Source organism: Podarcis tiliguerta, assembly GCF_965153285.1.
Source record: "Podarcis tiliguerta genome assembly, chromosome: 12".
Lineage (NCBI taxonomy): Eukaryota > Metazoa > Chordata > Lepidosauria > Squamata > Lacertidae > Podarcis > Podarcis tiliguerta.
In genome coordinates, this window is record NC_139545.1 from 2,318,246 (window position 1) to 2,344,967 (window position 26,722).

Sequence of the window (26,722 nt, forward strand, 5' to 3'; positions counted from 1 at the left end):
GATCCTGCTTGCACTAAACATCTGTTAGAAAATCAAAAGAAGGGGAAATAATTTCAAGTTTTGTTTTCTTGTTTGTTAAACTTCTGACTGAGTCCCCAAAAATCAAAGTTTTACCTCACACAAAAACCACTAGATAACGTGTGGTATTTATAAATATATTGGGTCTACGGAGGTGGGATCTGCTACAACTATAGGTAAAATAAGAGGAGAATTCCCTGGATGCCTAGGTCCAGGTTTGGGGCAAGTCACTCTTCAGTGAGAGAGCTTCAGCAGAGAATTAAAATCACAAAACATGCAGGTTCTGTCTCATAACACTCTATGCAGCAGCACCTGAACATACCTTAACAAGCACCTCTTTGAGTCTGCATGTGCCTTAAGATCAATAAGAAAAATCCTCAGCTGGCCCCCACAACCGCCCCCATTCATGGAGGCATTGTGGAGCAGGGCTTTTTCAGCTGATGTCCCACTGCTATAGCATTTGCTTCCTAAGCAGGCTCACTAGACACCCGTATAGTCATTGCAAATCTCCTCAAAAGTGTTTTCTTCTCTCTTTTTTTAGAAAAGGCCATGAGAAAGTAGGCTTTTCATGTCTGAATTGGGAATTGTAAGGAAGCATTTTTATTGCCTTAAGCTGCAGGGTTTTGATTAGAGGGATGTTAAGAAGAGGTATCTAGACGGCAGTGCCTGACTGTGCTGGTTGAATGGTGCACTTCAGGAGAAGATTTGAAAACCAAGCATTTTATCTCCTCAAGGCATCTTGCTGCACCTAAAAGCCATTTGCAGTCTGGTTTGTTTCTTTTTTGGGGAAATATAATTGAACTTCCTCTTTAGCTCACACCTGAGATGATTCCCTCTGCTGTGCCAAAGCAGGTGGTGGTGGTATCCAGCTCTTCTAATAGTTTTCTCTTGCTCAGTCTGCTCCGTAGAGATGTTTCAAGCAAGTCTTGGCCATTTCTGTTTTTAAAAGAACAGAATTACAATTCCAGCTTATTTATTTTACTAAAGCTCGTTTTTGTATACCTTTAGAAAGAGTTATCAACACTTAATACATTGTTCAACGGGCATATTGAGCTGCAATCCTAACCACACCTATTCAGAAGTCCCATTATGATTTCAGGTAGGGTGAGGCAAGAGGCTATGAGTGTTATTTCTTAGGTTATTGGAAAACAGCCCAGGTATCAGTAGTCCAGGCTACGGGAGGGCTGGGTTGCATGATCACAGGAATTTCATCAGAGCTATTGGAGCACATGCAGGGGCTGCGGTTCAACCGTGCCCCCTTACATGGATTCCAGGTGACCAGGTGTGGATCTGAGCCCCATCCTCGTAGCATCCTCATCATTAGCCATGGTCACACTGGAAGGTACTGCTTTAAATAAAGGGGGCCAGCCCCCTGGAGTGATCTCCCACAGTGGATGGGTGGGAGCATCTCCACACTGGAGTGGAGCCCTGCAAACTGTCAGTGCCAAATCCTTGGGCCGCTGGTTCCCCGGGGTTATCTAGTTCTTGTTCAGAATCCCAGGCTTCATCGCCTGAAGAAAAGGAATCTTGACTCCTGGTCCCTAACACTTGGCATCAAGCTACATATATCTCTTTCTTCATCTGTCTGTATGATTTGTACAGTGGAGCAGGGGGTGTGTAGTCTTCCTGCTGAGAATCACCCACCCACACCCAAAAGCTTTTATTTGTCTTGAGTGAAAAAGTTGCAGACTCTGGGCTTGCCTGTGTCTTCACATCTCATATGACATGCGGCACCATTGAAGTGTTTGGAACAGTCAGTGTACAAAACTTTGACTTTGCAATGTATAGTTACATAGCTTAATTGAACTGAATTGGACCTCTTTTAAAAATGAAAAATATATCTATATAATACCCCAATGAAAATGCACAAAAGTAGAGTTTCATATCCATGCCTGTATCAGCTGAATGACACTAAACTAGTCAAAGGAATTAAAGATGAAGGTCTCTGAAAATGTTCAGAAGTCTGCTCACCTTCATGGTGTGGCAGCATCGCTCAATGGTGGAGACTCCTCCTAGCCCGGATGTGGGGTCCCAAGATTGGCCTCCTGTCTGGATGGGGCGTGCGGGCATAAGCCCATGCTGCTTATCAGGACTTGGGTCCTAGCCTGCACCCAAGGTTGGTGAATGGGGGTGCAGGCTCAGATGTGGGCTGGGCTGGGGGGAGAGCTGATGGAGCAGGAAGGCTTCCCTCAGGTCCGTGCCCTGACTATTTAAACAACTCGCACCTGGAGCCCCTTACCTGTTCCATTCCTTGCTGGGTTCCCTACATACCCTCCCTCAGTTCAAGTGCTTACTTTATGACCTTGCTCTGGCTACCGGGGTCACCATATTCTGGGGCCAGGTAGGAATTTGTCCACCAGGCAAATAGGTTCCAGCCTACCTCAAAGCAACCGTCACAACTTGTTTGGGCATTGGGACAATCTCATGCTTGGATGGAGGGGAGGTTGGAGTCTGTGCCTGCCCCTCCAAATGTGGGTGTCCTGTTAGAGGGATCCGGGCAGAGTGGCTATGTCCGCGTGCCCAGGAGGGCCAGGGCCAACAACACTCCCCCAGATGGCGGTTACTGCAGACGTTGCCCTATTTAATGCAAGTCTTAGGAACCCTTGCTTGGATTGACCACAGCGTCACTTCCAGAGGCAGGCCAATGCCCAAGCTAAACCTCTTTCATCTGTATTCAATAAAGTTGTGGCCTGTTTCAATCCAAAAAACTAGTCTCTGTTATCTTTGATTTGCTGGGGTCTGGGGAGCACTATGCCTAGGCCTGCAACTGTTCAGAACTGAAACACATGTACAAGATGCCTTGATTCATGATCACACTGCAGAATAATAGCTGCCAGTTACTGAAGCAGAAACAAATGGAAAAGAAGATGTAAAATTTGTTTTGAAGAAAAGTATATGATTGCTACATCCAGGACCAGCCAAGGCATTTTGTTGCGCAAGGAAAAGGACAAGATACCACCCCACCCTCTCCATGTACAGAAACCAACCCTACTGATAGTTGACTCTTATTTCAGCTCCAGGGACGGTATAGCCAGATATGTTTGTGGGTGAAAAAAGCTCTGTCCCCCCCCCCCCAGCATCAGATCCCCCGGGAGGGATGCCTCCTTCTCTCAACCGAACTGCATCTCTTGCTTGCTGATTCTAAGCTATGGTGCATCCCTAAAAATAAGTTAGGGCACTTCCAGACTGCTGATATTTGAGGGTGAGATTCAATTGCATTCAGGCCAGACAATTGAATTTGGCGTTCTGGCAAAACAACCCCTCTTCCAAAATATTTGGACTTTTTGCAGAATGGAAAATGAAGGGATAATGCACCATAAAGTATGAAATGACGATTGCTTGATGCAACACAAGTATAACTTTCCAAATGAAAGTGCCCATTAGAGAGTGGGCACTGTACACCCTTCTTGCAAATTTTGTGCAAGCAAATCAGGATGAATGCTCAGAAAACAGGCTGTGTGTAAGAGAAGTGGCCTGCTATTTCTTTTGAAAAGAGTATTTATCAGAACAAACACAACAGCTGAAAAACATCATGCAGGCCGTGTTTGCACAAAACCCTAAGACAAAGCATGGCTTATTGGGCAGGCTTCAGGGAAGGAGAGCACACTTGCATGGGTCTTCTTCCCCAATCCCTTCAAGTCAGTGTAGCACGGCAGCTGAGCCAAGGTTTGGCTTAGCATGATATCTGTTGTACAGAAGGAAAAGGGGGGAGGGGGGTTGTTTTCCTAGAGTACCTCCTCAGAAAGTGTTTCTTTTAAAAGTGAAACTTACCAGCCTGGTTTCAGATATTTGCTCAGAAAAGAAAATGGGTTATACTTGCATTCACTTTGCATTGCTGGAATGAATAAAAAATATCTTTGCTCACAAATGGAAACCAGTTCCAAATATATTAGACTTCCTCTGGATGAAAGGTTCCTATACTCCTGATCTGATGGTATGCTATTAGGCTGAAAGCATGGGAAACAGAAATAACAGGCTGTCAATCCTTCCCTTTGTTTGGTGAGAAAACAAGCGGAATAATATAGCTTTCCAATGAACAGGTAACAAAAAGCTAGTGTATGAGTGATTCACAAATGTGCAGCTAACTGATACACCTCTTCGCACTTTAGACTAATGTCTGAAGGGGTCATTGCATCTCACACACCTTCCTAATGCACCATTTCCCCATGTGGTCATTACAATGACACTCTGAAAAGCAGTTGTGTGAGTTGCTCTCGTGCCCTCTCTTGCCTAAGAATACATGAAACCCTGTTCTTTTATTTCTGTGGAAAATTCTATCTTCTCCCATCATTCAAGGCATTTACTGGCAAAAGCAGATATGCCTGTTTACAAAACCAATCCAAATTATTGTTGTGCATTGTGTTATCATCTGCAATTGACTTATTTACACATCATGTCCCCTATTCAAAAGCAGCAACTTCTCTCTAAGCAGGAGCTGAATCATCGTTGTGCATCACATGTGCAATTGGCTTATTTACACATCAGAATGCTCATTCACTCATTGTTTCTTTTGTGCATCTGTTAACAATATTCTCAGTGTTCAGGACCTTTGACCACAACTGCAAATGTATGAATTTCATTTTGGGATTAGAAAAATCATACATCATTTGTCTCTTCTCCCTAATATCTTAACCCACCTTGAATCCCTCATATCAGGAGCAATACACGCCTTGCTGCTTCTATTGTTTTTCCAGCCAAGCAACTCTGATTCTGTTTAATACTCATGGTTTTAAATGTTACTGCTTTGTTGCTTTCAGCCCACATACTTTGTCAGAAAATGTCTTCATCTTTTCTTTTGCCTTTATCGTTTAACAATTTTGGGATGTTCCAAAAAACTGAGAATCCACAAATGTTGAAATATCACAAGAATGCAGATATGGTAAGATACAATATGTATTGTGCTGTTCTCTAAAAGGAAGGAAGGAAGGACAGACGGACCTCCAGAATTTTCTGAACAAGATTTGCAAGTGATAAAATTGCACCATTTAAACAGAATTTCACTTGTGATTCTTGTGATAACTGGCTTTCTATTGCAATTATAGTAGCTTGCACTGCCACTGTTGTGAGCTGTAGATCTACTAAATATCTACACATTGCCCTTGATATGTAGATACATGATGTATTTTAAAGCATCTGTTTAATTGGTGTATGTGTTTTGAGAGCAAAATAGTGGAATAAGAATGCATTCTAGTACCCCAATTGAAATCCCTGGGTTTGCTTAATGCACAAAGCTCTTGCCCGTTTAGTTTAATGGAAAGGACAGGGCCATGTGAACAATGGAAACAAACAGGACAGCCAATTTGGTAGGGCATATCACATCTCTAAAAGAAAACTGAGGCATTTGCCATGCAAAAGAGCATTCTGGGCCATGTAGAATGTACCTTCTCTTTTCATTTGTAGAAATACCATCAGTTGAAAAATCGTGTCCTCCCTAAAAGAGGGCACGTTGCGGTGAGACCTGGAGACTGACCTCCTGTGTTGTGGGTGGGTTAGATTAGTTAGCCACAACACCTGATTGGTTGTTGTTGTTGTTTAGTCGTGTCTGACTCTTCGTGACCCCATGGACCAGAGCACACCAGGCACTCCTGTCTTCCACTGCCACCCGCAGTTTGGTCAGACTCATGTTTGTAGCTTCGAGAACACTGTCCAACCATCTCGTCCTCTGTCGTCCCCTTCTTCTTGTACCTTCAAACTTTCCCAGCATCAGGGTCTTTTCCAGGGAGTCTTCTCTTCTCATGAGGTGGCCAAAGTATTGGAGCCTCAGCTTCACGATCTGTCCTTCCAGTGAGCACTCAGGGCTGATTTCCTTAAGAATGGATAGGTTTGATCTTCTTGCAGTCCATGGGACTCTCAAGAGTCTCCTCCAGCACCATAATTCAAAAGCATCAATTCTTCGGCGATCAGCCTTCTTGATGGTCCAGCTCTCACTTCCGTACATCACTACTGGGGAAACCATGGCTTTAACTATACGGACCTTTGTTGGCAAGGTGATGTCTCTGCTTTTTAAGATGCTATCTAGGTTTGCCATCACCTTTCTCCCAAGGAGCAGGCGTCTTTTAATTTCGTGACTGCTGTCACCATCTGCAGTGATCATGGAGCCCAAGAAAGTAAAATCTCTCACTGCTTCCAATTCTTCCCCTTCTATTTGCCAGGAGGTGATGGGCCCAGTGGCCATGATCTTCGTTTTTTTGATGTTGAGCTTCAGACCATATTTTGAGCTCTCCTCTTTCACCCTCATTAAAAGGTTCTTTAATTCTTCCTCGCTTTCTGCCATCAAGGTTTGTCATTTGCATATCTGAGGTTGTTGATATTTCTTCCGGCGATCTTAATTCCGGCCTGGGATTCATCCAGCCCAGCCTTTCGCATGATGAATTCTGCATATAAGTTAAATAAGCAGGGAGACAATATACAGCACTGCCGTACTCCTTTCCCAATTTTGAACCAATCAATTGTTCCATATCCAGTTCCAACTGTAGCTTCTTGTCCCACATAGAGATTTCTCAGGAGATTGGTATGTCCCTCAATGTTGGATTCAATCTGGCCAATGGGGTGCAATCTAAACGGATCAAGGGACCTATATATACCCATGCACATGACCCACAGCTGCCCCTTTCGGCTCATGCATTCGGAACACTTGCCCACCTCTCCCTACTTTTGGGGCATTTTGCGATTGACCTTGCTATGCCATTGTGTGTTGTCTGTCATTGGGACAGAGGCACGGCAGGAATTTCCCCCACTTGGCTGATTGGCTGTTGCCATTTGGGTTTCGCCTGCCACGTAGCAAATCGTCACAACTTGTAAGGTTGCGGATAGGCTCTGGTTCAGGTGATAGGGATGGGGGAGCAGTGTCCCCATCCCTATGTGAAGGGTATTCCGTTAAAGGAATCCAGGGACTCAGCTGGTTTGGTCAACCCCTGAGAGGGGCTTGTGCCCGTGCCTGAGTCCAGGGGGACATTTGGGTGCTGAACAGAGTCTGTTCCAGGCTTTTCACCTTCCCAGGTGTTCACCCTTGATTGATCTATGCTGGTGCCCTGGGTCAGCGCTGCCTGCAAGAGTGCAGGGAGCTAGTCGAACCAGAGCCTATGCAACCACTCCCCTTCTGTAATCAATAAAGTTGTGGCCTAAATTCTGCCCAAAACCAAAACTAAAATTTGAGTCATGTGTGAATTTATTTAGGGGGGAGGTCTCTGGGTCTGAACACGCAAAAAAGCTGTTCATCTTTTTTAAAGCAGTATGTTGGCATAGCCTTGTCTGATAAAATACCAATCAGAAAGTCAGCAGAAATAGGAACTTGCTATTTATGGGCAGTGGCTTTAATTCATAAAATGGGCAGATAGAAAGTCTTCACTTTGAAATAAATGTTTGTTTTCAGTGTCAGCTTGCCTTTCATAACACCACACACTTGCAGCAGGATAGCTTGGCATAATTCTGGAAGGAATCTGCAGCAACTGACGTCTTCTCAGCCAGAAAAGAAATGAATGAGTTGCAACCTACACATCTAATTAAAAAGAAGAAGCCTAATAGACACAATTTGAAAAGCCACTTTTGGAAGCACAGAGCATGATTTCATCAGCTGCTATTATGAAAGCCCCTTCTAGTCAGAAAGGTTAATCACAAGCACAAAAAAGCCACCTCAAGGCTTGTTTCTTCTTGGGCGTGGCCATCCCCTCTGCCTCTGGTGCTGCTGGTCTGACACGGTCCTGAAACTATCTTCCATTTTCCCAAAGAGCTTTATTCTGATCCCCTTGGAGCAAGTTGAAGGTGTCCTGGCTAGTCAATGCCTTTTCATTTTGAGGTTTGAGCTTTTTTTCAAGTTTTAAGACCTCTCTGTCTTTAATTTTCTTGTGCAATGTGTGTTGCCGTGTGTTTTGCTTTGTATTTATATTTTAACCATTCTTGTGTGTGTTGCTCACAGAACTTTGGTTATGGGGTGACAAAGGGAAAGTGTAAAAACACAAATGCTTATTTAAAGAAACTGCAAAGCATGTTTAATCTATTTTAGTATTTTAATTCTTGTATGTTTTAAAGTAGGGTTGTAAACTGTTCTTGATTTTTCTATTTTATCTTTTGTAAACTGCTCTGAGTAGTTTTTTTTTACAATCAAGCAGTTTATACATTTTATGAAATAAATTAATAAATAAAACTCTCTTGATGGGTGTAGATAACTGCCCATCCAAGCCTGTTAGCAGGCAATCAAGTTATAGCTAAAGAAGAACATAAAAATGACTTTCTGGATCAGGCCAATTGCCCATCTAGTTCAGCCCCGTGCTCTTGCAGTGCCCAGACAGATGTCTGTGGGAAACCAGGGAGCAGAACATGAGCACAAGCACATCTCTCCCCTCCTGTGGTTTCCAGCAACTGGTATTCGGAAGCCTTGCTGCCTCCAGCTGTGGATGGCAGAGCAGAGCCATCCTGGCTAGTAGCCACTGATCACCCTCTCCTCCTCTGTGAATTGATCTAATCCTCTTTTAAAGCCATCCAAGTTGGTGGCCATCACGGCCTCCGGTGGGAGAGAGTTCCATAGTTGGACTGTCTCTTTACTTGACGCAACCTAATTGCACTTAGGTTGCAAATAGAAGGTACTGATAGCTCCTGAGTATTCCAGGAGACCTGTAGATGGCTGCAGAATCTTATTTCCTACTACAGGGGAGGGGAACATGTGGTCCTCCAGATGTTGTTTGTGTCCTGGCTCTCCTCATCAGTCACTACAGTTTATAAATGTTTTATTTATTTCAAGTTTTAAAGGTTTTATTTTAAAAAATAAGTACAGCATCCCGACACGAGTCTATGGGCTACAAATCCATAAGGCATAGCAGAGATCTACGATACATGTCTAGGTGTAAACTAGGTTGCTGTTCCAAGAATCAGCAAGTACCTGCACTCTCCTTTTGAAGATCAGGGTGGGCATGTGCTTGATGTCCCAAGCCTTGGCACTGGACAAGCAAGTGGGCACTCCTCCATAGAGGCTGCATGTGAAGGGTGTGCTCACACTGGTGCTGTTGTCTCCATGTCTTGGAGACATGGCAGAATCAATGGGGCCAGACTTATCCCTAAGCACCTCCGCAAAAGGGGATAGCTCAGAAGGGGAAGGTGCCTGAGAACTTGCAGCTCCTCACCCCTTCCTCCAGATCCAGATCTTTCCCTCCTAAGCAGCTAGGGCTCTCCTGTGGGCCAGACTCCTTCTGGGGTCCCCAAATCCCACCTCCCAGCCAGCCTGCTACCACCTCCCCCAGGGTTAAACTATTCCAAATCTCTGGTTGCTTCTCACTCCTCCTCCTCATCTAGCCAGCCTCTCCCAGACATCTCCAGAAGGCTCATACCAGAATGATACTAGTTTCCCTTGACTCCATCCACTATGGCTTATGGTTAGCAATGATGGAAGCTACAAACCTGTGGCATCCAGAGGGCCACAAGTTCTGCAATCCAGGTTGAATAGTTTAAAATGCTGGTTTGCTTTGTCAGGTTCTACACAAAGGGGGTGGTGCTGCCAAAGGAGATTTTCTACGTTGTTTGTAATACCAAGCAGATGCTTCCATGTGTGCAATCAGCTTTCATCTGATCAGTTTCATAGTAAGGCTTCAAACCAGTGCCTGTGGCATACTTTCCCTTGTTATATGAAGTTTTGTATGCCTTTTTTTGGTTGGAGAACTGTATCACAGATTTGGAGAAGTGTAAATTTTTAAGGATAACTGCATTTTGGGGAGTTCAAACTAGGTCAGCTTGCATTAAAAGAGAACTGAACCTACTGACCTCACCTTCAGTTATCACTCACCTTCAGTTTGGAGATTCATTGCATGGGCCATTGGCCTGCTGGAGCCCTCCCTAGCTGCAGATACACTGGATGGAGCCTGTTGTAGCCACAAGATGGCCACAAGATGGCCCGGCAGGCATGTCGTGGTCTCAGGAAGGCTCCGCCTGCAGCAGAGGCAGAGGCTCCAGCACAGCCACCACCATGGCACTAGCATGGGAATAGCAGGATTTTTGTTGGGGGGGGCAGGCTTTTGTCAGTGGGGGCAGAACCTCATATTTGTATTTTTTATTGTTTTTGATTTCTTTAGGGGGGCAGGTGCCCCCTCTCCCCCCCCCCTTGGCTACACCCATGGGCACCAAAGAGAGGTAAAGCAGTGGTGGGTGGGGGCTGGGCACCCACAATCAAAATTGCATGGGTGCCCAGGCCCCCAGGGGCCCCCAGAGATTGTGCCAGTGACTTCTGAGATTAGATGCTCTCAAGCAAAATTTCTGCTCTAGTTCTTGAATCAGGTATACAAAAGCCGTCTCTAAAACATGATTCTCCATGTGAAGGCTAAGGAAGACAAGCAATTGCTGGAGGTTCTGGTGTGAGCATGATAGACATGATAGAGAGCTTTCCACTGACCTTATTGTTTCAGACCTAGCTGTTCCTAACTGCTCCTGAAGTTCCAAAGCAGGACATGCTAGGGACACACTGTGACATTATCTCATAGAAATATCTGTACTAGGGGCCCAAGACAGTTGACACAATCATTTTGGGTGTAAGTGCAGTGATGATGGAGCATATAGAAATTGTTTTTTTGTTCACTGTCCATCCCTTGCTTAGCATTTGTTGAGCCTGGTGGATTAGGAAGCATTTTAGCTCGGTTGCGGGTGGGATCTGTAATCTGCAGTCAGGAGCATCCACTCTTATAACCTATTGCAACTGGGTCAAGAGACAAGTTTCTATTTCTTGTGATACATGGCTTCTTCACAGATGTTCTCTCTCTCTCTCTATTTTCCCTTTTAATGCTGTTTAACATTCTGGTATATATTCCCTGGCCTATTTGTTGGATTAAATATATAGCCTTAAGCAACAGAGAAAAAGCCGACACATTTCTCAGTGTAACCTTAAGATGTAATGTGCATTTATCCAAAATCGGTACCATTTTTCTTCTTTACCTGAGACATTTGTCATCAATCTTTTGAAGTGAGTCAAGTGGAAATCTAAGTTGTCATTCATGCATAATATTATATCCACAGCTTACTAGCAGCAAATGTTTCAAATCAGCTAACTGAAGCCTTGAGCATCTTGCTCTTACTAATGGAACTTTCCTCTTGTGCCATGTTTTGTCATGTTAGTGAGGAATAAACTTAAAAACCTACCTTCCAGTCCTAATGCCTTGGCTTGGGGAAATGGTACACCAAGTAATATAGTAGAAGGAACACGGGTTAGCCTATAGACCCAAAAGATTAAAGCCACATCCATGACTGCTGTCAGCACCTGCAAAGCAAGAGCGCACCACTGAGGCCTTTCCCAGCCTGGCCATCTAAGCAGAACCAGCCAGCTGGATCAAGCCACCATTTTAATTCCCTACAATGTGGTGGAGCATTGTGGAAAATTGAAGTAGTGGCTTGGGTGGCTGCTAGTGTCTGTTGATGCCTTCTGTTGCCATCAGGTGAGCCTGCCAAGGCCCACCTGTGGGCAATTTGCCCAGGGCCCCCTAAAACTTGGATCTTGCTTAATCCATGTGCTTAATCCTTGGATAATCAGATTTGCTTGTTTGTTTATCTGGTTCCTGCAGTACTTGTACACCCACTCGGATCTTCCACACATCGTGGTCCACAAAAGTAAGAATTTAAAAGCAGGAGACCGGAAACAACTAACTCACTTTGTCTGGTTAAATCTATCTAGTTCAGCATGGTCATGGCCCAGGATTTAGATCCAGGAACTTGTGATCCATAAATGAATCCTGGGACCCTGAAGATCAGGAAGACCTTCTCTCCCTGGACATTTTCTTCAGGAATTAGTCCCCGGGGCAATCTCTCCGCTACTGAAGGTGAAGATGGATCGTGGTGCCTCCAACCCCTGCTCCCAACAAGGTTTCCTTGCCCATATCCTCAGACACTAATCACTCCTCCCCAGAAACTCCTTCTGCTCTTGAGACCCTACCTTCACGACCACGCCAGTCCCAGAGGTAGCACAGGACAACACACCCTCAGTGGAGCACATACCACAGGAACAGAACAAGCACCATTTGGCCAAGACCTCCACCTCCCAGGACTGGGCACCTGCCTCCCCCAGGGGTGAAACCAGGCTTTATTTCACCTGGGTCAAAGACCCAGGTGCCTCAGTTTGGCACCCCCTATGCACATTTGCACGCACACACACACAGACAGGCTGGGAGCCTCAATGGCGCCCCTCTGGAGGCTTCACCTGGCAAAAAACCTGGCTACCCCCCCCCCTCCATAGCTACGGCTCTGTATCTCCAGCTGGACTATTCAGCTGGAATAGCAGTCCAGGGCTCTGGCCCTGTTGGTTGACCTACTTGTATCTCTGGTTTCCACAGTTCTATAGCAGAGGTGCTGACTATAGATCTCCACTGCCTGCTGCTTGCCCACCTGTCTTCAGAATCCTGAACTGCACGGAACCCCAGGGGCTTTCTAGCATCATCCACTTCTGCCTGTGGGCATCAAACATAACCAGGAGAGCCATTCTATTTCTGGTTGGGGCCGGCCAGGTGCCTCTGGGAAGGACAGAAACAAAGTTGTTGTTTGTTTCCATTCTCTGCTAACTGGAAGTCTGAGGAGACATGGCAGTGGGCAGTTGTGAAACTGGCAGGCATGTTTCCAGTCCACATGCATAAACAGCTCCTTTGCATACCACTTCTTTTTTTTACATTTGGCAGCTATGGAGAGTGGCCAGGAATAAGAAGTAAACAATGGAGTTGCAATTGTTGCTTCCAAAATTGGATGTGCATAGGAGCTGAAATCACCTGACACCTTCTTGCTCCACAAAACCTCACATTTAGAGTAATATAAACAGGGACTACCCGTTTCTTTGCACAGTACATATGAAACTGTACAATAATGGATCAGGTGCCCAGTGACAAAGCATTGCAAAGGTAATCCAAACAAGTACCAAATTGCTGTGGGAGACATAGATGATGAGGAGAGTTTCATATATAAATTCATATAGTCATAACTGTAGAGTTTCCCCTCCTCTTCCTCAATATGAGGTTGTGATATGCCTCTGGGGAACTGTGGGATTCTGCCTGTGTGAAGTCAAATTGCTGAACAACAGATATATCAGTTTATGAACACTGTCAGAAAGAATCTGGTTTTTATCCCATAATCTAGATGCCAATGTGACTTCTCATTGTGCTTGGACAATTGCCTCGCCATCATTCAAACAAACATCCTTGCTGTGGCTTTTGTATTTTATATATCGTTGTGATTCGCCATGATTATTGGAGGACCTCTATCATCTGCACCTTCCATTGTGTACAGAAATATCTCTTCTGCTTGTCTATCATTTACTCTTTCATCCCTCTGAGTTTGCAGAGACTAAGTAAAGTGATGCGCCACAAGACATCTGAAAGAAACAGATAGTGTTTCTGCTTGGCAGGTTTAACTTCCAAGACAGCATGCATTTTGCCATCAATGCAGATAATTTTGATAGGTGCCCTTGTGGGTAAAAATGCTTCCCCTGATACTGCTAATATCAGACTGTGTTGTACTTTAAACATACTTCCGCTCTTTGAATGACATTAGACCCACTGTGAAGCAACAGGTACAAGCAGACTTAATGTGTGACACTTCTATTCAGTTGCAGTTTCAGCACAAAAGGTCTTTTATCTTCATGAGTAAACAGTACTTTTTGGCTCCATAATAAAATGTGTTCTTCAGAAAAAGAAAGAGAAGAAAGAATACAGAGGGATAAACCCCCAGCTTTGATTAAGAACTACTTTATGGACACTTTTCTCCTTGTCAGCTAAAATAAAGGGTTTTGCAGCTGAAATCAGTGGTGCCAAAGTGAAGAGGAGACAGGGAAAATCAGACCCTGTGATGAAAGCATATTTGTTCTGAGAAATGTGTGTTATTCTAAGTGAGCCAGTATTATACGTGAACCGTAACAAACATTATGATATCACTAGAGACAAAAATCTGCTTGGGTGGGATGTGTTATTTATACTGCCAATGAAACTGCTGGAGTTAGTCGACTTGCACAGCTAGATATATTAGGTGTTCTGAAAATACTACTATTAATAAGCAGTTTGCTACACAAACTTACTATACAAGAGGGAATAAGTCTTTTATGCACCATGGCTTATTGGGAATGCATGGTGGATTAGCAGTTCTCTCTCTCTCTCTCTCTCTCTCTCTCTCTCTCTCTCTCTCTGTACTGGGTGACATAGAGACACTCTTGAAAATGGCTACCAAGTTCTTGAAAATGGTACCGAATTCTGCCCTGTCCCCCTGCCACATTTACAAACAGCTGTATTCTTTTTTGTCATCTTCATAGGATGTGCTTCCTTGCCTCTGCTCACCAAGACTGGCTGCTGCCATCAAGAGCAGGGAAGTCCACCCCCATGGCTCCCAGAACATATGGCTCCCTCTTTACTGCTTCACCCTGAATTGCTTCTCTGAAGATTAAGTCAAGCACCACCTCACTCCCTTGTACAAAGCTTCTGGGCTCTTCCAATCAGCACAGTTTTTGTTCTGTAGAAATGATATCCCTACAACTAATGAGAATCTTTAGGATCAGATTGCCAGATCCTGATTAAGCACATGACCTGAAGACTTTCCTCTTCCCACCTATAGCAACTGCAAGAGGTCTTCATCCAAGGCCCTTTTCAGCTACCTCAGATGAAGTACAGCTGGTGGCTGTGAGCAGAACGGAGTATTCAGTAGCGGCACAAATATAAGGGTGCCCATGAGCCATTGGGTCTATAACTAAAAAGCCATTGTGATGCACCCAGGGAGCAACAGGTCGTACTGCACCCATGTGGTTCACGTGAGAACATGAAACTGTTTTGGTATTATTATTAAATTTATTTATACTTGTCTTTTCCCCTGACAGAGACTCAATGCAGTTTACAGATAAAGATAATAAGAACAGCTAAAAACATAGGGGGGTGGGGGTGGGAATCATTTAAAAACAATTAAATGAAAGAATTGATAGAATCAAAACTATATACAGTAGAAATATAAACATATATTAAATCATACAAATAATTACAATTTTAAAAAAGCACGGCACCAGTCCTTTCAATAAAAGCAGCTGGTTCCCAAAAGCCTGTTGGAAAAAGAAAGTCTTCACCTGCCAGTGGAAGGAAGACAAGGAGGGAGCCAGCCCAGCTTCTCTAGGGAGGGAGTTTCAAAGCTGGGAGCAGCTCAGTCAGTCTTGCAGGTGCCACTCCTCCCACCTCAAACCCCGCTGCCAGATTTATAGTGATTGACAACGCAACCCTGTTATCAGGGTACCTGGTGTTAGGGGTACAGTTACGTATGATTGAGGAATCCACACAGCAGTTTTTGAACTTTATTAATTTGCATGATATCAAATGATTCAAAAACGAGTATGTACATATTTCATTACAGTACACGGTTTGCATAAACAGTACATATAATTAAAATTATTATATGTATTTTACTAGCCAGATGCATCGAGAGATTGTAATGGAATGAACTTTCATTTGAAAACTGTGAAACACTAGTGAAATGGGTGCGGGGGCACAGAAATCTGCCCATCCCTCAGTCTGATACATGTCAACTGAGAAGTAAGTCCCGTTGAGTTCAGTGGGACTCACTCAAAGGTAAGTCTGTGCAGGACTGCAAGCTTTACAGGTGCTCCTTATCACTTTCTGCTAATGTTACCTTCATGGTAAAAAGAGCCTTAATATAAACTTGTTTTTACAGTAGTTGAACTTACTGCTCTTTCTCCATCTAAATTCTCCATCTATATAGCATTACACACCAAAATTATAAATGTTCTAGCACATTTAAATTGTGAATAGTAGCCATGGATATATGGCAGCAGGCAGTGGAGTTGACAAGCCAGTATTTCATTAGTTGTCCAAATTCATCATACTATATGCATGAATAAATTTCACTTAAAACAGTAAAATTTCATGCACGTTTTAAAAAACACCTTTAAGATGGCTTAGGGTAAACAGAGACTGCTAAATATCATTTTACATATGTCCTTATATCAGGAAGGGTACATTTTTCACAGTTGCTCTGAATTTTGCATCAAAACAAGATGGATATGGAGCCATCTGACGCTAAATCTTGTTCAGGTGGTTAGCATCTAATTTAATAGAACAGCATGTGATATTCCAGCAGAAAACTCATTAAGGAAATTTAAGATTCAGAGATTTGAGAATCCTTAGTGCCTGTCAGACAGTGAGATGCATTCAAGGGGATATCTTGGTCAGGAAGCATTCCTTCCTGCCACCAGGGCGCTATTAATTTCACCATGAAATTGTTGCCTATCATTCTCAGCATGCATCGCATAAAGAAACTTCCCCTCTCTTACTGTTGGGGAGGAAATTTAGACTTAATCTGTAAGCAGTTCAAAGAATGAAGAGAATAAGAGAGCATCTAAAGGCCCAGTTTTAGGCTCCTGTCAGGTAGTCCAGCCCTTCCCTGCCCTGCCCTATGCTGGCAATACTCCAAATGCAAATGGTGTGGGTACGGCAAGGACAAAGTTGGTGTGGGAAGGAAGGAAGCCATTCTCTTGGCCTTCTGCTTTGCAGACGCTGCAGCTGTATGGTAAAACCAGAGCGCAGGGAAGCAGCTGCCACACTGCAATGGCAACACGCAAATCAGGCTAGAGAGAGATTGTCACATAGGACCATAGTCACATCTGGTTATGTGCATTCGTGTACATTTAGAAACCATTACTAGAATGTACATTTCACAGAGAGCAACCAATCAATTGCTCAACCAAATCACCTCAAATACATTTTTTCAATTAATTTGCCTCAGATCACCCAAATCAGTTGAATTAATTTAGCCATTACTCTGCTCCAATTAGTGGCATAGGAATGGGGGTGCAGTGGGTGTGGGCCGCCCCAGGTGTCATCACTGAGGGGGGTGACAATAAGGCAAAAATATGTGTTTTAAAATTTTTTAAAAAACACATTTTTGGGGTTCATGACACTTTTTTGAAAAAATAATATTATTTAAAACAAGTTTAATAACTTCGTCTGACAATTAATTAACTTCAACAAGTCAACATAATACGTATTGAAATTTTTTAGTTCAGTCAACAAACACAACAAAATGCAGCAGAACTCGACTCTGTGTAGTGGAGAGCGTATGGATAAAGAAGGGAAGGTGTTTCTTTCCGCTGATTCACCGAAGTCTGTCTCTGCAGTTTGTACTCAAGCGAGATGTAAACAACCGGTGACTCATCATCATTCAACCCGCAACCAATCCTATCTGCATCAGTCTGTTGAGTTAGTTGTGAATTATTACTGAAGCTTATAAGTGTTGAATTTATTTTTGTTACATTTTTTAGTTCATTGATTCATTGTGATCATCCTCTTCTCTATGATATTGAGTTTGGTAAGTAACGTAAACATTACTTACCATGCTATTTGTCTGTATGCTATTTGTTTGTATTTGGGTGAGCAATTGATTGGCTTGCTTTCTGTGAAATGTAAATTCTAGTAATTCTACATCACTTCTCCTGAAGCAGAGGAGACCGGCACGGCCTTCCGTCAGGCCACACCAAGCCACCTGCTCCTCCAGAGGCAGGCCACGCTGGCCTCCACCATCTCCAGAGAGAGAAGCTGTGCCGCGTCTCCTGATGTGCTGCAGACAGGGCATGCCTCCTTCTGTTTGTGGACTTGCGCCGCAGTAGAACCAAAAAACACCTGTCTCTTGGTCCCTCGCTCTGACGTGACCAGTGCAGGGGAGCAAATTCAGGACATTCAAGATTGGGAACAGAAGCCGGGGCAGCTTCTCCCAATTCGTGATGTCCTGAAAAAATTGGAACACTTGAGGTGTCTTAGTGCCTCAGTCTTTTTTTAAAAAAATAATAATTTTTATTGAATGATTTTATGTTACAAAAAAAAAAAATACAACCATACTACCACTAACTATAATTAAGAAACAAAAATTACATACATCAATATCAGTCTTATCTGGATTGCCTTTCGGTTTCTTGGCTCTCATGCAGTCCATTACTGACGCAAGACACTGGTCCAGCACATCCATTGCGTCACCTGCAGATATAGAGGAGACGTAGAGCTGTGTGTCATCAGCATATTGCTCCAGAAGGATGCCATGGTCGAGTGTGTCAAAAGCCTCTGAGAGGTCAAGGAGAATTAACAAGGACATATTTCCTCTGTCTCTCTCCCAACGGAGGTCATCGGACAGGGCAACCAATGTAGTTTCTGTGCTAAAATTGAGCCTAAACCCCAATTGAAATGAATCTAGAAATTTAGTTTCCTCCAAGAGTGCTTGGATCCAGTTTGCGACCACCCGCTCAATAAGTTTACTGCATTTGATGAGCAGAAAATATGTCTGGTTTGAAAAACATGTTAAAAAAACAGATATTTGGGAATCTGGCTGAAAGTATGAAATCTCAACCTATTTGAAAATAATTATGTTAAATTGTGGCAGGAGGTTAAGAAAGAGTTGGAGATATGGAAGAGAATGAAGCTCTCCCTGCTAGATAGAATTTCAGCCATTAAAATGAATTTATTGCCTAGGATGCTGTTTTTATTCCAATCAATCTCAATTGTAAACAGTTCAAGCTGCTTCAAAGAATGGAAAAAAGACATTTCTAAATTTATCTGGAGGAGGGAAAGCCATGAATTAAGCATAAAATTATTACATATATAAAAGAAAGAGGAGGCTTTGGTCTGCCAGACTTGCAAATGTATTATGAGGCAGCTTATTTGTGTTGGTTAAAAAATGGGTTGCATTGGACAATGCAGACATCCTGGATTTAAAGGGTCATGATTTAAAATTTTGCTGGCATGCATGTCTTTGGTATGGGAAGGTGAAAATCTATAAGAGTTTTATGAATCACATTCTTAGGAAGAATCTGTATAGAGTTTGGGAGAAATATAAAAATCTGGAAAGAAAAACACCTTGCTCCTATCGAAGCAATTACAATTGAGAGTTAATATGGATAGACAATGGGTGACTTACAGGGAATTGCTGGATTTCACTGGGGGAGGGGGCAAACTGAATGAAAAACCGAAGGAGCCAAGATATGGATTGGTTGCAATATCACCAGTTACATAATATGTTTAAATTAGATAGAAAGAATTGTTTTTTGGACCAAAGCTCGCAATTCAGAAAAGAACTCTTGCAAAACAAAGATAAAATTTTGTCTAAAATGTATGGAATGGGAAACAAAAGACAAGCTAGTTAAAGCTTCAATGACGCACTGGGCAATAGATATAGGGCACAATATAAATCTTAATCTCTGGGAGAAACTTTGGAAAAGCGACTTGAAATTTACAGCATGCTATTCTTTGAAAGAGAACTATTCAAAAATGATTCATAGATGATATTTAACTCTGAGTAGGTTGGCTAAGATTGACAAGACAGAATCAGATAAGTGTTGGAAGCGTAAAGATGTCGAGGGAACTTTCTTTCACATGTGGTGGACATGCCAAAAAGTAAAAGGCTATTGGGAAATTATTTATAATGAACTGAAAAAAATGTTTAAAATTACTCCCCCCCCCCAAAAAAAAAACAACCCAGAGTCCTTTCTGCTGGGGATAACCCAGACTAAAATCACCAGGTATCAGAAAAGGTTATTCATGTACACAACCACTGTGGCTCATGTTTTGTTAGCCCCAAAATGGAAAGTGAGCAAGGTCCCAACTAAAGAAGATTGGCAACTTAATTTGACAGAATATGCACAACTTGCAGATTTAACATATAGAATAAGAGAGCAAGAAGAACATGCATTTAAAGAAGATTGGAAAATGTTTATTGAGTATATGGAAAATAACAGTGTACAGCTGAAAACACTGGCAGCATTAAGACAAATTCAACAGAGTAAATAATTCTTGATGGATGTAATAGTGAAAAATTGATTTGAATGCTAATTGTAAAATATGCAGGGATGTAAAATGAACCATGGAAAGAGAAGAAGGGAAGCCATTGGATATTTTAAAGTTTGTAAAATGTTTATTTGAAATTGTAAAACAGAAAATTTAATAAACATTATTATAAAAAAGAAGTTTGCTGCATTTATTTATTGCTTATTTGTAAATAAGAACTTAAGAACCCCACCCCCCCACTGGATCATACCAAAGACTTGCCAATGTTTAAATGATATTAGGCTTGCCCTGCACCCTCTTTTTCGCGGACAGGTCATCTTTTTTTGGGGGGGGGGGGTAAAATTTCAATCTGGGTGACTTTTTTAATTTGCCAAAATGTCCTGGTTTCTGCAAACAGAGCCAGGAAGTGTGTGTGCAATTATCACTCTTTACCTTTCCTATCTCTATGGTGGATGCTGGGATTGAATTCATTATCAAATGGTGCCGTGGAAGGCAAGGGGCTCCATGTCCTCTTTTTTGCTCTAAAATGGCAACCCTAGATGATATATAGTTGGAAAGATGCTTACACAGCCTGCTATTGTTTACCCCTTTCCTACAGTATTTCTTTTAACTATTCATAATGAACAGCAACTACTTCTCTTCACCATTGCCTGTACACAGTTTGGCTGTCTTTGCAGTTTGCTGCTGGATTCTCTTTGATTCAGTTGTACCCCCTCAGCAAGGACTAATTGTCCAATTAAAAGCTACATCTTAATAGAAATCACCAGGCACCAGCATTTCAAATCACAACATCTTAAACTGCTAATTGTGGTAATTACTATCATTGGAAACATTGCTTGGTTCTTGTATCTGAGGAGCCTGGTCCTCTACGTCCTCATGTCAATAGCAGCATTCTCAACATGCAGCAAAAGCAGGAGAGCTAATGTACGTTAAAAAAAAACAGCCTGTGTCAGGATGTGTAGCCAGATCTTATGCACATTTACACAGAAGTAAGTTGCCTTGGATCTAGCAAGACTTCCTGTATGAGCCCACAGGACAATCGCAGCCAGCAGGTTGGATGCTGCTCCACTTGCCTTCGTTAATGGAAGTGCCAATGTCGCCAGCAAGAAGCAGGACTTTTAGAGTTGTGGGCCTCCAGGGTGATGTGTGGCCCAGCTCCAGTCTGGCCTTCCTCTAGAGAGGCTGAAGTACAACTGTGGGTGCTTATTTGATTTGATTTATTATATTTCTATGCTGCTTTTCATTCAAATGAATTGCAAAGTAGCTCGCAAGCAACAAATAACAATTACATAATAGAACATTATAAATATTAAATCATGTAGAATAATTAACAAATCATCAGTAAAACAATTACAATCTATAAAGCACTATTGGTAACACAACTAAAAAAATAAGCTAAACAGCACAATTACAACCAAAATCATATTACAGGCATTCATGATCTATAAAACAATACTAACTTTAACAAAATAACAACCAAAAAATAAACCAAGCAATGTTGAATTCATAAACACATGGAAAATTTAATAAAGAATTCATATACACATTCTCCCCACCGCGTGACTCATAATCTTCCACTCTATTCAGCTCATTAAAATGGCGCGTTGTGTCCTTTTCTTGGTGCTTGCACGTGCACATGCACCAGGCGGTGGCAAGGTGTGCAAGGCCAACAGAATCCACTGTGCCCGGCCAGCTGCTGGGTGCACATACACAAGGCAAGGCAGAGAAGGTTCACAGAGCCCGCAAGCCAGCTCAGCCCTGGCCACTGAAGCCAAGCGGGGCTGCACTGTGCTCCTGCCCGCCCCTGCAGGGAAGAGCCTGGCCAGCCAATGTAGCCCTTAGCAGGCAAAACTCCCCACCACCACCACCATGCTGGCCAGGCAGCCATTCAGTGAGGGGGCCAGGGATGCGGTGGTGAGGCCTGGCCAGCAGGGCGGGACAGGGATCCCTGGGGGGGGGGGTGCCTGGCTCACGAAAATCATGCACCTGGCACTCTGGCTCCTCTGCTCCTCCATGCTATGTCCCTGCATTGGAATATACAGACACACAATGCCCCTTCTAAAGGTTCCTTAGGCTGGAGGTGGGGCAGGACAGGAGAAACCAAGCCCCCATGATGACAGACAAAGTATCTCTCCCCTCCCTGCTCTTCCTCTGGAATTAGCTCCCTTATGAAGATGAAGCTTACTTCCCCCCAGTTGTATTCACTGCATACTGTATTGGTGGATTTACATTTCTGAGCGCAGCTCTGCACAAGATTAGCCATACAGTACTGCTTTTTTCCTTCTACAGACTGTCTCTCTTCATCACAAAACGGCTGGAAGCAATTAGTGCTACTCACTTGCCTCAGCTCCAGTGTTTCCTTTACAGCTTAAGTGTTTTCCAAATATGTAAACAGTTATGACTTCTGCAGTGATTTAATTACAGGAACCGAGAGTGATTGCCATCATATGTTACCTGCGGAGATTTGAAGGTGTGATATCTCTGCTGTGGGGAAAGAAAGGCAGAGGTCATCCATCACATTGGCTGTCCCTATCGCCACCTTCCCTGCTTGGTGAATATTTTAAAGGTAGTGCAGTTAAATGGCCTTTGAAAAGAGTTATGACTCGGCCCTCTTCCTAGTTTTGTACTGAACTGTTATCATCATAGTTAAGTGGATTTTGAATAAGGAGGCAAAATAAACCAGGGACAGACTTTTAAGGAAGTCGTTTTTAAGCTTTCCTCCTTTGGAGAGTCTTTCCAAATCAAGACCAGTCTGCCAAGGATGATAAACACACAATGTAAGCCAACGCATAAACTCTGCACGCATAAACTCCTGGGTTTCAGAGGCTTTGGGGGTGTGGTGGGAGGGTGCTGGCCACCCTTAGGCTGCTCATTATGCTCATTATCACCAGGCACAAACGAAGAGGGCATTCAACGGTGGGGGAATATTGACTGCAGACAGCAACATGTCCTTCTGAGAAGCTTGTCTGCCATTACTTGTACTTTGATTGTTAAACCCCCAAGAAGCCTCCAAGAAGCTCCAAGTCTCTTCCAGCTTCCTTTTGTAGGGAGGCTGGGTGCAAAATATGTTTAATGTGCATAAAATGTTTGTGGGGGTTTACATTTGCAGAATATCTGTTTTGCAGAGATCTGTAGGAAGCATGGAAGGTGCTTGTGCAGCTAAAGCTGAAAAAAGAGGGTGATGTCTTTATTTAAGTGTTTCTGTTAATTGATGACTATCCACTAAACACAACAAAATACTTGGAAATGTTTTAAAATGCATTGCTTTTTGCTGTTTAACCTTCAAAGCAGATCAGGTGTTGGATGCTCAGTGAGATTCCAACTCCTGATCTGCTTTGAAGGTTAAACAGCAAAAAGCAATGCATTTTAAAACATTTCAAAGTATTTTGTTGTGTTTAGTGCTTAATGTAAGTTTACCAGACGTCCCTGTTTCCCGGGGACAGTCCCTGGATTTGCAAATTAGTCTCCTGCCAAAATCCATCTATTTAATAGGAAGTTGAAAAATGTCCCCAGATTCATTGAAAAAAATCTGGTAATCTTAGCTTAACGCCCCCAAATAACTACACAACTATTCAACCCAGCTTTTCATTTTTAAGTACAAGGATTTGTGTTTTTCGCATGTATCCAAAGACCCATTTCATTGTGATAATAATAGTCGCACAGAAAAAAACAGAACCTGCCATGTATTGCTGATGAATAATCACAAATAGTTTGAAATAGAGGATGCCCCCCCACACTCCTTAAACGTTTGCCCCACCCCTTCTGAGAAGCAAGAATGTCACTGCAGACACCCCAAAGGCCAGATTGATATAAAATATAACACTCACTTTGGAATACTCACTGCATTTGTGAAAACTGCAAGCGCAGCTCAAGCAGCATGTAGCTTCTCTCCCTCCCACCATCTCATGGCCTTGTTATCAGTGTTATGCAAGCAAGTGTGAGGATTATCATTCACCAACATGGAGCTTTGCACCGGTGTCTCTAAATTGGTTCCAATTCACAGCCAGATGCGGCTTTTGACAAATTGGCAAGCCCCAACGGAAAGGATACTTTGGACCGAAAGATAATGCATAACAAGTCTAGGAGCTTAAGATGAGCTGAGTTATGCATCTCTACACAAGAGCCAAAAATAATGTTTTTCAAGGTTCTTGATCTAAGCTTCCTAACAAGTATAAATTGGTGAATTCTAATTAGTAATTACAGCATTTGGTCTTCCTTTCATGTGTTTTAGACTAAAAGACTGCCTTATTTACTTATATATTTTTAAAGAACTGTAACACAGTAGTTGCACACCTGCTAGAGACCTCATTCCTTGCTACTCTGGGGGGGAAATTAATTACATTTCCTGCCTATTAGAGGAAAGGCTCTTTTAGATTTTGGCATCCTTTTCAGACATATTCTTTACTCATTATCTCAATGTGGCTTGTTATGTCCACCGTGTTGAAACTCTTCTCATTCTGCTGTGGTTTTATATCAAGTTAGAATGATGATCAGATCCTGATTTTTTTGAAGGCCTGTGGGGGCTGTAGAGGCCAACAAAGAGCAGGAAAGACTGTGGGCTTGTCTACAGTACAGACTTAAACTTACGCAATTGTCATCCCCTGGGAACTGAAGTTCTGTACAGTACATATCTGTACAATAATCATTTGTACACTCAGTCACAATTTCCCTGACTCTTTAGGTAATTTCTGACAGTTTAGATGCCATTAAAACTCATCCCTTTGTAGTGCAGATATGGCCTTACGAACATGTTTTCACATCCACCTTGCAGCCTATGCTGCATAATGTGAGGTTCAGTGCACATCATGGTCCAATGCACAACATAATAAGGAAGCACATCTCATCTACACATGTGGTTTGTGATCTAACACAGCCCACCCATGAAAGACACTCCAACATACAGGATAAAGGATATGCTCTCAAACCATAAACAGAGTGGTCATTCTATGATTAAGATCTTACAGAACTGAGATACAGGCTGGGACTTGATGTAGACTGAACTGAGATCAACAGGAAGCATCGAGTCAGAATAGGCAAGCAGATCAAAGTCAAAACGGAGGTCAAATCCAACATGTCCAGAGATAAAGAGCAGGACTCAGGCAGAGGCCGCAACTGTTGGCCAGTCTATTGGAAGCCTCTTCCGGCTCTTTTCGTAGGGCTGCAGGGAATTGGGATCATCTTGGAAAAAGGGGTCTGCTTTTAATGAAAGGGCTGGTGCCATGCTGTTTTTATTGTGATTGTCTTTATGTTTTTAATAGAACTTATATGTGTAGAGTTTTAATTCTATTAATGTGATATATATATATATATATATATATATATATATATATATATTTCCCTTAATCCCTGTGTTGTTTTTAGCTCTTCCTATTTTATCTGCAAGGGACGTGGGTGGCGCTGTGGGTAAAACCTCAGTGCCTAGGACTTGCCGATCGTATGGTTGGCGGTTCAAATCCCCGCGGCGGGATGAGCTCCCGTCTTTCGGTCCCAGCTCCTGCCCACCTAGCAGTTCGAAAGCACCCCTAAGTGCAAGTAGATAAATAGGTACCGCTTTATAGCAGGAAGGTAAACGGCGTTTCCGTGTGCTGTGCTGGTGCTGGCTCGCCAGAGCAGCTTCGTCACGCTGGCTACGTGTCTCCGGACAGCGCTGGTTCCCAGCCTCTTAAGTGAGATGAGCGCACAACCCTAGAGTCTGGCAAGACTGGCCCATACGGGCAGGGGTACCTTTACCTTTACCTATTTTATCTGCAAACCACACTGAGCCCCTGTAAAATGTGATCTAAAGGATATAATCTAAAGGGAGGTTTAAGCTGCTTGCCAGACCTTTCTAATCGCTGGATTCAACAAGTGTTAAAAGCTAATAAAGCCTTCTAAAAGCAGGAACAGTCAGGCTAGCTTCCTGGTGAGGTGACGAGGGATTAAGGCATTTGGTGCAAGTGGCAAGTGGGTGGGACCCCTCCAAGTGGGTGGGACCCCTCCCTCAACAGACAAAGCCAGAACTGAGAGCAGAGTTTGCAGTGATGTGGGCCAGATGTAAAGCAGCAAGATGGGGGGAGACAGAGAGACGCAGCAGTGTTGGATGTCTGCGAATCCAAGGCTATGGCTATGGGAGAAGCAAGACCCTTGGGGCTGTTAATGCTGTGAACCCCTCCATTGCAGGGCTAAATAAGCCATGGGTCCTAAAGACGCCACAGTCTCTGCTGTGTCTCATTCCAAGGAAACACAAACCATGGGGAAGTGCCTGGAACCCCCGGACTCTCGCTCAGCAATTGGGATGCTTTGCCACGATACTAATAATACTAATATTATTATTAATATTATACTAATAAGCTGATCCTGCTTCCAACAACATCCTTCAACATCCTTCAAGCATGAAAAGAGCCAAAAAACAGCTATGGTTGATTCTTGACTCTGGGCAAAGGAAGCATACGCCCCCCAACATTCCTCATATGAAAATAGAGACATTTCTTCCCCCCCCCCTCCAACAACTGACCCACCTCAAGCCTCCATTCCCCCCCCCCCCGCACCCACAGAGCATTTCCTATCAGAAGAAGGGTGAGTGCCCCCACCCCAACAGGACAAAGGACCCACACCCTCCACCATCCTAACAAAACCCTCAACCCCGATTTTATATTATTTTATTCTTTGGTAGAATTACAAAAAGAAAAACCACCAATAAATAAATTGCAGGAAGGGGCAAGGTTAGATGCAGACACACAAAGCATTTAAAATAAAACGGGGCACTTGGAGGAAGGGTTTGGAGGAAGCCAAATATATTTTGAAAGATGCAATAGCATAAAAGCATAAAAAAATGGTTGGGATTCCCTGCTGCACATTCACATTTTTCATGAAACAACCACCCAGGATTCACACATGTATCAAACCATCTTTGCCCCCAAAATGTGGGAAGCAGGTAAATGTGCAGGATTGAGAAGGGC

At 43.1% G+C, this 26,722-nt stretch overlaps 1 long non-coding RNA gene across 1 annotated transcript; it reads right to left on the reverse strand.

Moving 5' to 3' along the window:
- Nucleotides 1-764: 764 nt before the first annotated feature.
- LOC310660299 lies at nucleotides 765-22,975 on the reverse strand. The gene is made up of 3 exons (XR_014503336.1): nucleotides 22,239-22,975; nucleotides 17,887-17,984; nucleotides 765-954 (listed from the first exon to the last, which is right to left on the reverse strand). It is a non-coding gene; the product is annotated as an uncharacterized lncRNA (long non-coding RNA).
- Between the last annotated feature and the right edge of the window lie 3,747 nt (nucleotides 22,976-26,722).